This window comes from Narcine bancroftii, assembly GCF_036971445.1.
Source record: "Narcine bancroftii isolate sNarBan1 chromosome 14 unlocalized genomic scaffold, sNarBan1.hap1 SUPER_14_unloc_1, whole genome shotgun sequence".
Classification (NCBI taxonomy): domain Eukaryota; kingdom Metazoa; phylum Chordata; class Chondrichthyes; order Torpediniformes; family Narcinidae; genus Narcine; species Narcine bancroftii.
The window spans coordinates 842,817-855,571 of record NW_027211810.1 but is presented as its reverse complement, the minus strand read 5'-3'; positions in this window follow the sequence as shown (position 1 = coordinate 855,571).

The window sequence follows — 12,755 nt, the reverse complement described above, 5'->3', positions numbered from 1 at the left end:
TATCAATGTTTGTAGCTTCATTTTAGAAATTAGATTAGGCTTTTTTAAATTAGAAATGGAGATGTGAATTTACTGTTCAACTTTTTAATTCCTTTTAGAAAAGTGTTTTTACAACTCACAATCGTTCATTTTATATATAAACAACGCAGTTCATGTTGAGAAAAATATGTTTAATCTTTTACTGAAAAGCAATTATGTCAATGTTTTCAGCTTCATTTTAGCATTTATTTAACCTTGAAAATATTGATATTAAAAGCGCATTTCCTTATCTACGGTTTGTTTTCTTGTTGAAAAGTATATAGATCAACTTCTATAAATGTTTACAAAGAGTTATTAATATTAAAACATGAAAATTCATAGATGTGGAAAAAATACAGTAAAATTTGTCAAAAAGGCATTTCTTTATGTTTTTGGTGTCATTTTAGCATTTTTCAAATTGAAATTAAAATGCATATTTCTTTTTCTATGATGGTTTCTGGTTGTAAAGTATATATTTTAACCTCTCAACGTTTTACGTTATTAATATTTAAACATGAAAATACATACTGAGAAAAATATGACTAATCTTTTTATGAGAAATTATTATTTCAATATTTTAACTTCATTTTAGCATTTATTCATGGTGAAATTGAAATATAAAAGCGAATTTCCTAATCTACAGTTCGTTTTCTTGCTGTAAAGTATATTTTATAAATTTCTTTCAACGTTTTCCAATGAAAATAAATAGACGTGAATCAACGTTTAAACTTTTCCAAAAAAGCATTTTTAGTCATGTTTGTAGCTTCATTTTAGAAATTTGATCATGCTGTTTTAATTTGAAAATGGAGATGCGAATTTACTGTTCTACTTTTTAATTCATTTTAGAAAATTTTTACAACTCGCAATCGTTCTTTTTATATATAAAAAACGCAGTTCATGCTGAGAAAAATATGTTTAATCATTTACTGAAAAGCGATTATGTCAATGTTTTCAGCTTCATTTTAGCATTTATTTAACCTTGGTGAAATTGTAATTTAAAAGCGAATTCCCTTATGTACGGTTCGTTCTCTGGTTGTAAAGTATATATTTCAACTTCTTTAAACGCTTTACAAGTGTCATTAATATTTAAACATGAAAATTCATAGATGTGAAACAAAGTTGAAATATTTCTCTGAAAAGCATTTCTTCTTATATTTGAAGTTTCATTTTAGCATTTAATTATTCATGAAGAAATTGAAATTTACATTTACGTTTTTCATGTACTGTTTATATATTAACAAGTAAGTTCATAGATGAGAAACCTATGTTTTATCTTTCCATAAAATGCATTTATTTCAATGTGTGAACATTTATTTTAGCAGTTATTTTTACTTTTTCTAATTGAAATTTAAACGTGTATTTCTTTATCGACATTTTCTTTTCAGGTTGTAAACTATATTTTTAAACTTTGTTAAAAGTTTTACAAAAACTATTAATACTTAAACATGAAAATTCATAGATGTGAAACTATGTTTAAACATTTCTCAAAAATGCATTTATTTTAATGATTGTCGGTTCAATTTAACATTTATGTTATTGTTTTTAAAATTGACATGTAGTAGTGAATTTATGGATCTAAATTTTATTTTCTTGTTGCAAGGTACTATTAAAACCTCTGACAAACTTTTTACATGTGCTGTTAAACTGTATGCATTGTACTTCATAGCTGAGAAAACCAAGTTTAATCTTTTGCTGAAAAAGATTTATTTCAATGTTTTAGCTCCATATTAGCATTTATTTCCATGTTTTAAGATTGTAATATAAATGCGAATTTCTTTATCTACATTTTGCTTTCTGCATGAAAAGTACATTTTCCAACTTCTTTAAACTTTTAACGTGGTCTTAATATTTAAACATGATAATTCATAGATTAAAAACCATGTTTAAACAATTCTCAAAAAAAGCATTTCTTTTAACGTTTGTAGTTTCATTTTAGCATTTAAGTTATTGTTTTTAAAATTACAATGTAGTAGTGAGTTTATGGATCTACATTTTATTTTCTTGTAGAAAGGTACTTTAAAAACCTCTGACAAACTTTTTACATGTGCTGTTAAACTGTATACAATGTACTTCATAACTGAGAAAACTATGTATAATCTTTTGCTAAAAAAACATTTATTTCAATGTTTCTAGCTTTATATTAGCATTTATTTTCATGCTTTGAGATTGAAATTTAAAAGCGAATCTCTTTATCTACATTTTGCTTTCTGTGTGTAAAGTACATTTTCCAACTTCTTTAAACTTTAACGTGGTCTTAATAGTTAAACATGCAAATTCATAGATGTGAAACCATGTTTAAATATTTCTCAAAAAACATTTATTTTTATGTATCTAATTTAATTTTACCATTTATATTATTCTTTTCAAAATTGAAATCTATATGTGAATTTCAAGTCTACATTATAGTTGCTTGTAGAAAACTACTTTTACAACCTCTGACAAACTTTTTACATGTGCTGTTAAACTGTATACAATGTACTTCATAGCTGAGAAAACTGTTTATTCATTTGCTAAAAAACATTTATTTCAATGTTTCTAGCTCCATATTAGCATTTATTTCCGTTTTGCGATTGAAATTTAAATGGAAATTTCTTTATCTACATTTTGCTTTTTGCATGTAAAGTACATTTTCCAACTTCTTCAAACTTTTTACGTGGTCTTAATATTTAAACATGAAAATTCATAGATGTGAAACCATGTTTAATCATTTCTCAAAAAAGCATTTATCTTTATGTTTGTAATTTCATTTCACCATTTATATTATTCTTTTGATTTCTTGTAGAAAAGTACTTTTTTGCATTTCTCAAAAAAGCTTTTCTTTCTATGTTTGTAATTTCCTTTTACCATTTATTTTATGCTTTTCAAAATTGAAATCTGGATGTGAATTTTAAGTCTACATTTTAGATGCTTGTAGAAATATACTTTACAACCTCTGAAGAACGTTTTTCATGTACTGTTTATATATTAACAAGTAAGTTCATAGATGAGAAACCTATGTTTTATCTTTCCATAAAATGCATTTATTTCAATGTGTGAACATTTATTTTAGCAGTTATTTTTACTTTTTCTAATTGAAATTTAAACGTGTATTTCTTTATCGACATTTTCTTTTCAGGTTGTAAACTATATTTTTAAACTTTGTTAAAAGTTTTACAAAAACTATTAATACTTAAACATGAAAATTCATAGATGTGAAACTATGTTTAAACATTTCTCAAAAATGCATTTATTTTAATGATTGTCGGTTCAATTTAACATTTATGTTATTGTTTTTAAAATTGACATGTAGTAGTGAATTTATGGATCTAAATTTTATTTTCTTGTTGCAAGGTACTATTAAAACCTCTGACAAACTTTTTACATGTGCTGTTAAACTGTATGCATTGTACTTCATAGCTGAGAAAACCAAGTTTAATCTTTTGCTGAAAAAGATTTATTTCAATGTTTTAGCTCCATATTAGCATTTATTTCCATGTTTTAAGATTGTAATATAAATGCGAATTTCTTTATCTACATTTTGCTTTCTGCATGAAAAGTACATTTTCCAACTTCTTTAAACTTTTAACGTGGTCTTAATATTTAAAAATGATAATTCATAGATTAAAAACCATGTTTAAACAATTCTCAAAAAAAGCATTTCTTTTAACGTTTGTACTTTCATTTTAGCATTTAAGTTATTGTTTTTAAAATTACAATGTAGTAGTGAGTTTATGGATCTACATTTTATTTTCTTGTAGAAAGGTACTTTTAAAACCTCTGACAAACTTTTTACATGTGCTGTTAAACTGTATACAATGTACTTCATAACTGAGAAAACTATTTAATCTTTTGCTAAAAAAACATTTATTTCAATGTTTCTAGCTTTATATTAGCATTTATTTTCATGCTTTGAGATTGAAATTTAAAAGCGAATTTCTTTATCTACATTTTGCTTTCTGTGTGTAAAGTACATTTTCCAACTTATTTAAACTTTAACGTGGTCTTAATAGTTAAACATGCAAATTCATAGATGTGAAACCATGTTTAAATATTTCTCAAAAAACATTTATTTTTATGTATCTAATTTAATTTTACCATTTATATTATTCTTTTCAAAATTGAAATCTATATGTGAATTTCAAGTCTACATTATAGTTGCTTGTAGAAAACTACTTTTACAACCTCTGACAAACTTTTTACATGTGCTGTTCAACTGTATACAATGTACTTCATAGCTGAGAAAACTGTTTATTCATTTGTTAAAAAACATTTATTTCAATGTTTCTAGCTCCATATTAGCATTTATTTCCGTTTTGCGATTGAAATTTAAATGGAAATTTCTTTATCTACATTTTGCTTTTTGCATGTAAAGTACATTTTCCAACTTCTTCAAACTTTTTACGTGGTCTTAATATTTAAACATGAAAATTCATAGATGTGAAACCATGTTTAATCATTTCTCAAAAAAGCATTTATCTTTATGTTTGTAATTTCATTTCACCATTTATATTATTCTTTTGATTTCTTGTAGAAAAGTACTTTTTTGCATGTGTTGTTTCATAGTTGTGAAACCATGTTTAAACATTTCTCAAAAAAGCTTTTCTTTCTATGTTTGTAATTTCCTTTTACCATTTATTTTATGCTTTTCAAAATTGAAATCTGGATGTGAATTTTAAGTCTACATTTTAGATGCTTGTAGAAATATACTTTACAACCTCTGAAGAACGTTTTTCATGTACTGTCTATATATTAACGTAAATTCATAGATGAGAAACCTATGTTTTATCTTTCCATAAAATGCATTTATTTCAATGTGTGAACATTTATTTTAGCAGTTATTTTTACTTTTTCTAATTGAAATTTAAACGTGTATTTCTTTATCTACATTTTCTTTTCAGGTTGTAAACTATAATTTTAAACTTTGTTAAAAGTTTTACAAAAACTATTAATACTTAAACATGAAAATTCATAGATTAAAAACCATGTTTAAACAATTCTCAAAAAAAGCATTTCTTTTAACGTTTGTAGTTTCATTTTAGCATTTAAGTTATTGTTTTTAAAATTACAATGTAGTAGTGAGTTTATGGATCTACATTTTATTTTCTTGTAGAAAGGTACTTTTAAAACCTCTGACAAACTTTTTACATGTGCTGTTAAACTGTATACAATGTACTTCATAACTGAGAAAACTGTTTAATCTTTTGCTAAAAAAACATTTATTTCAATGTTTCTAGCTTTATATTAGCATTTATTTCCATGTTTTGAGATTGAAATTTGAAAGCGAATTTCTTTATCTACATTTTGCTTTCTGTGTGTAAAGTACATTTTCCAACTTCTTTAAACTTTAACGTGGTCTTAATAGTTAAACATGCAAATTCATAGATGTGAAACCATGTTTAAATATTTCTCAAAAAACATTTATTTTTATGTATCTAATTTAATTTTACCATTTATATTATTCTTTTCAAAATTGAAATCTATATGTGAATTTCAAGTCTACATTATAGTTGCTTGTAGAAAACTACTTTTACAACCTCTGACAAACTTTTTACATGTGCTGTTAAACTGTATACAATGTACTTCATAGCTGAGAAAACTGTTTATTCATTTGCTAAAAAACATTTATTTCAATGTTTCTAGCTCCATATTAGCATTTATTTCTGTTTTGCCATTGAAATTTAAATGGAAATTTCTTTATCTACATTTTGCTTTTTGCATGTAAAGTACATTTTCCAACTACTTCAAACTTTTTACGTGGTCTTAATATTTAAACATGAAAATTCATAGATGTGAAACCATGTTTAATCATTTCTCAAAAAAGCATTTATCTTTATGTTTGTAATTTCATTTCACCATTTATATTATTCTTTTGATTTCTTGTAGAAAAGTACTTTTTTGCATTTCTCAAAAAAGCTTTTCTTTCTATGTTTGTAATTTCCTTTTACCATTTATTTTATGCTTTTCAAAATTGAAATCTGGATGTGAATTTTAAGTCTACATTTTAGATGCTTGTAGAAATATACTTTACAACCTCTGAAGAACGTTTTTCATGTACTGTTTATATATTAACAAGTAAGTTCATAGATGAGAAACCTATGTTTTATCTTTCCATAAAATGCATTTATTTCAATGTGTGAACATTTATTTTAGCAGTTATTTTTACTTTTTCTAATTGAAATTTAAACGTGTATTTCTTTATCGACATTTTCTTTTCAGGTTGTAAACTATATTTTTAAACTTTGTTAAAAGTTTTACAAAAACTATTAATACTTAAACATGAAAATTCATAGATGTGAAACTATGTTTAAACATTTCTCAAAAATGCATTTATTTTAATGATTGTCGGTTCAATTTAACATTTATGTTATTGTTTTTAAAATTGACATGTAGTAGTGAATTTATGGATCTAAATTTTATTTTCTTGTTGCAAGGTACTATTAAAACCTCTGACAAACTTTTTACATGTGCTGTTAAACTGTATGCATTGTACTTCATAGCTGAGAAAACCAAGTTTAATCTTTTGCTGAAAAAGATTTATTTCAATGTTTTAGCTCCATATTAGCATTTATTTCCATGTTTTAAGATTGTAATATAAATGCGAATTTCTTTATCTACATTTTGCTTTCTGCGTGTAAAGTACATTTTCCAACTTCTTTAAACTTTTAACGTGGTCTTAATATTTAAACATGATAATTCATAGATTAAAAACCATGTTTAAACAATTCTCAAAAAAAGCATTTCTTTTAACGTTTGTAGTTTCATTTTAGCATTTAAGTTATTGTTTTTAAAATTACAATGTAGTAGTGAGTTTATGGATCTACATTTTATTTTCTTGTAGAAAGGTACTTTAAAAACCTCTGACAAACTTTTTACATCTGCTGTTAAACTGTATACAATGTACTTCATAACTGAGAAAACTATGTATAATCTTTTGCTAAAAAAACATTTATTTCAATGTTTCTAGCTTTATATTAGCATTTATTTCCATGCTTTGAGATTGAAATTTAAAAGCGAATTTCTTTATCTACATTTTGCTTTCTGTGTGTAAAGTACATTTTCCAACTTCTTTAAACTTTAACGTGGTCTTAATAGTTAAACATGCAAATTCATAGATGTGAAACCATGTTTAAATATTTCTCAAAAAACATTTATTTTTATGTATCTAATTTAATTTTACCATTTATATTATTCTTTTCAAAATTGAAATCTATATGTGAATTTCAAGTCTACATTATAGTTGCTTGTAGAAAACTACTTTTACAACCTCTGACAAACTTTTTACATGTGCTGTTAAACTGTATACAATGTACTTCATAGCTGAGAAAACTGTTTATTCATTTGCTAAAAAACATTTATTTCAATGTTTCTAGCTCCATATTAGCATTTATTTCCGTTTTGCGATTGAAATTTAAATGGAAATTTCTTTATCTACATTTTGCTTTTTGCATGTAAAGTACATTTTCCAACTTCTTCAAACTTTTTACGTGGTCTTAATATTTAAACATGAAAATTCATAGATGTGAAACCATGTTTAATCATTTCTCAAAAAAGCATTTATCTTTATGTTTGTAATTTCATTTCACCATTTATATTATTCTTTTGATTTCTTGTAGAAAAGTACTTTTTTGCATTTCTCAAAAAAGCTTTTCTTTCTATGTTTGTAATTTCCTTTTACCATTTATTTTATGCTTTTCAAAATTGAAATCTGGATGTGAATTTTAAGTCTACATTTTAGATGCTTGTAGAAATATACTTTACAACCTCTGAAGAACGTTTTTCATGTACTGTTTATATATTAACAAGTAAGTTCATAGATGAGAAACCTATGTTTTATCTTTCCATAAAATGCATTTATTTCAATGTGTGAACATTTATTTTAGCAGTTATTTTTACTTTTTCTAATTGAAATTTAAACGTGTATTTCTTTATCGACATTTTCTTTTCAGGTTGTAAACTATATTTTTAAACTTTGTTAAAAGTTTTACAAAAACTATTAATACTTAAACATGAAAATTCATAGATGTGAAACTATGTTTAAACATTTCTCAAAAATGCATTTATTTTAATGATTGTCGGTTCAATTTAACATTTATGTTATTGTTTTTAAAATTGACATGTAGTAGTGAATTTATGGATCTAAATTTTATTTTCTTGTTGCAAGGTACTATTAAAACCTCTGACAAACTTTTTACATGTGCTGTTAAACTGTATGCATTGTACTTCATAGCTGAGAAAACCAAGTTTAATCTTTTGCTGAAAAAGATTTATTTCAATGTTTTAGCTCCATATTAGCATTTATTTCCATGTTTTAAGATTGTAATATAAATGCGAATTTCTTTATCTACATTTTGCTTTCTGCGTGTAAAGTACATTTTCCAACTTCTTTAAACTTTTAACGTGGTCTTAATATTTAAACATGATAATTCATAGATTAAAAACCATGTTTAAACAATTCTCAAAAAAAGCATTTCTTTTAACGTTTGTAGTTTCATTTTAGCATTTAAGTTATTGTTTTTAAAATTACAATGTAGTAGTGAGTTTATGGATCTACATTTTATTTTCTTGTAGAAAGGTACTTTAAAAACCTCTGACAAACTTTTTACATCTGCTGTTAAACTGTATACAATGTACTTCATAACTGAGAAAACTATGTATAATCTTTTGCTAAAAAAACATTTATTTCAATGTTTCTAGCTTTATATTAGCATTTATTTCCATGCTTTGAGATTGAAATTTAAAAGCGAATTTCTTTATCTACATTTTGCTTTCTGTGTGTAAAGTACATTTTCCAACTTCTTTAAACTTTAACGTGGTCTTAATAGTTAAACATGCAAATTCATAGATGTGAAACCATGTTTAAATATTTCTCAAAAAACATTTATTTTTATGTATCTAATTTAATTTTACCATTTATATTATTCTTTTCAAAATTGAAATCTATATGTGAATTTCAAGTCTACATTATAGTTGCTTGTAGAAAACTACTTTTACAACCTCTGACAAACTTTTTACATGTGCTGTTAAACTGTATACAATGTACTTCATAGCTGAGAAAACTGTTTATTCATTTGCTAAAAAACATTTATTTCAATGTTTCTAGCTCCATATTAGCATTTATTTCCGTTTTGCGATTGAAATTTAAATGGAAATTTCTTTATCTACATTTTGCTTTTTGCATGTAAAGTACATTTTCCAACTTCTTCAAACTTTTTACGTGGTCTTAATATTTAAACATGAAAATTCATAGATGTGAAACCATGTTTAATCATTTCTCAAAAAAGCATTTATCTTTATGTTTGTAATTTCATTTCACCATTTATATTATTCTTTTGATTTCTTGTAGAAAAGTAGTTTTTTGCATTTCTCAAAAAAGCTTTTCTTTCTATGTTTGTAATTTCCTTTTACCATTTATTTTATGCTTTTCAAAATTGAAATCTGGATGTGAATTTTAAGTCTACATTTTAGATGCTTGTAGAAATATACTTTACAACCTCTGAAGAACGTTTTTCATGTACTGTTTATATATTTACAAGTAAGTTCATAGATGAGAAACCTATGTTTTATCTTTCCATAAAATGCATTTATTTCAATGTGTGAACATTTATTTTAGCAGTTATTTTTACTTTTTCTAATTGAAATTTAAACGTGTATTTCTTTATCGACATTTTCTTTTCAGGTTGTAAACTATATTTTTAAACTTTGTTAAAAGTTTTACAAAAACTATTAATACTTAAACATGAAAATTCATAGATGTGAAACTATGTTTAAACATTTCTCAAAAATGCATTTATTTTAATGATTGTCGGTTCAATTTAACATTTATGTTATTGTTTTTAAAATTGACATGTAGTAGTGAATTTATGGATCTAAATTTTATTTTCTTGTTGCAAGGTACTATTAAAACCTCTGACAAACTTTTTACATGTGCTGTTAAACTGTATGCATTGTACTTCATAGCTGAGAAAACCAAGTTTAATCTTTTGCTGAAAAAGATTTATTTCAATGTTTTAGCTCCATATTAGCATTTATTTCCATGTTTTAAGATTGTAATATAAATGCGAATTTCTTTATCTACATTTTGCTTTCTGCATGAAAAGTACATTTTCCAACTTCTTTAAACTTTTAACGTGGTCTTAATATTTAAACATGATAATTCATAGATTAAAAACCACGTTTAAACAATTCTCAAAAAAAGCATTTCTTTTAACGTTTGTAGTTTCATTTTAGCATTTAAGTTATTGTTTTTAAAATTACAATGTAGTAGTGAGTTTATGGATCTACATTTTATTTTCTTGTAGAAAGGTACTTTAAAAACCTCTCACAAACTTTTTACATGTGCTGTTAAACTGTATACAATGTACTTCATAACTGAGAAAACTATGTTTAATCTTTTGCTAAAAAAACATTTATTTCAATGTTTCTAGCTTTATATTAGCATTTATTTTCATGCTTTGAGATTGAAATTTAAAAGCGAATTTCTTTATCTACATTTTGCTTTCTGTGTGTAAAGTACATTTTCCAACTTCTTTAAACTTTAACGTGGTCTTAATAGTTAAACATGCAAATTCATAGATGTGAAACCATGTTTAAATATTTCTCAAAAAACATTTATTTTTATGTATCTAATTTAATTTTACCATTTATATTATTCTTTTCAAAATTGAAATCTATATGTGAATTTCAAGTCTACATTATAGTTGCTTGTAGAAAACTACTTTTACAACCTCTGACAAACTTTTTACATGTGCTGTTAAACTGTATACAATGTACTTCATAGCTGAGAAAACTGTTTATTCATTTGCTAAAAAACATTTATTTCAATGTTTCTAGCTCCATATTAGCATTTATTTCCGTTTTTCGATTGAAATTTAAATGGAAATTTCTTTATCTACATTTTGCTTTTTGCATGTAAAGTACATTTTCCAACTTCTTCAAACTTTTTACGTGGTCTTAATATTTAAACATGAAAATTCATAGATGTGAAACCATGTTTAATCATTTCTCAAAAAAGCATTTATCTTTATGTTTGTAATTTCATTTCACCATTTATATTATTCTTTTGATTTCTTGTAGAAAAGTACTTTTTTGCATTTCTCAAAAAAGCTTTTCTTTCTATGTTTGTAATTTCCGTTTACCATTTATTTTATGCTTTTCAAAATTGAAATCTGGATGTGAATTTTAAGTCTACATTTTAGATGCTTGTAGAAATATACTTTACAACCTCTGAAGAACGTTTTTCATGTACTGTTTATATATTTACAAGTAAGTTCATAGATGAGAAACCTATGTTTTATCTTTCCATAAAATGCATTTATTTCAATGTGTGAACATTTATTTTAGCAGTTATTTTTACTTTTTCTAATTGAAATTTAAACGTGTATTTCTTTATCGACATTTTCTTTTCAGGTTGTAAACTATATTTTTAAACTTTGTTAAAAGTTTTACAAAAACTATTAATACTTAAACATGAAAATTCATAGATGTGAAACTATGTTTAAACATTTCTCAAAAATGCATTTATTTTAATGATTGTCGGTTCAATTTAACATTTATGTTATTGTTTTTAAAATTGACATGTAGTAGTGAATTTATGGATCTAAATTTTATTTTCTTGTTGCAAGGTACTATTAAAACCTCTGACAAACTTTTTACATGTGCTGTTAAACTGTATGCATTGTACTTCATAGCTGAGAAAACCAAGTTTAATCTTTTGCTGAAAAAGATTTATTTCAATGTTTTAGCTCCATATTAGCATTTATTTCCATGTTTTAAGATTGTAATATAAATGCGAATTTCTTTATCTACATTTTGCTTTCTGCATGAAAAGTACATTTTCCAACTTCTTTAAACTTTTAACGTGGTCTTAATATTTAAACATGATAATTCATAGATTAAAAACCACGTTTAAACAATTCTCAAAAAAAGCATTTCTTTTAACGTTTGTAGTTTCATTTTAGCATTTAAGTTATTGTTTTTAAAATTACAATGTAGTAGTGAGTTTATGGATCTACATTTTATTTTCTTGTAGAAAGGTACTTTAAAAACCTCTCACAAACTTTTTACATGTGCTGTTAAACTGTATACAATGTACTTCATAACTGAGAAAACTATGTTTAATCTTTTGCTAAAAAAACATTTATTTCAATGTTTCTAGCTTTATATTAGCATTTATTTTCATGCTTTGAGATTGAAATTTAAAAGCGAATTTCTTTATCTACATTTTGCTTTCTGTGTGTAAAGTACATTTTCCAACTTCTTTAAACTTTAACGTGGTCTTAATAGTTAAACATGCAAATTCATAGATGTGAAACCATGTTTAAATATTTCTCAAAAAACATTTATTTTTATGTATCTAATTTAATTTTACCATTTATATTATTCTTTTCAAAATTGAAATCTATATGTGAATTTCAAGTCTACATTATAGTTGCTTGTAGAAAACTACTTTTACAACCTCTGACAAACTTTTTACATGTGCTGTTAAACTGTATACAATGTACTTCATAGCTGAGAAAACTGTTTATTCATTTGCTAAAAAACATTTATTTCAATGTTTCTAGCTCCATATTAGCATTTATTTCCGTTTTTCGATTGAAATTTAAATGGAAATTTCTTTATCTACATTTTGCTTTTTGCATGTAAAGTACATTTTCCAACTTCTTCAAACTTTTTACGTGGTCTTAATATTTAAACATGAAAATTCATAGATGTGAAACCATGTTTAATCATTTCTCAAAAAAGCATTTATCTTTATGTTT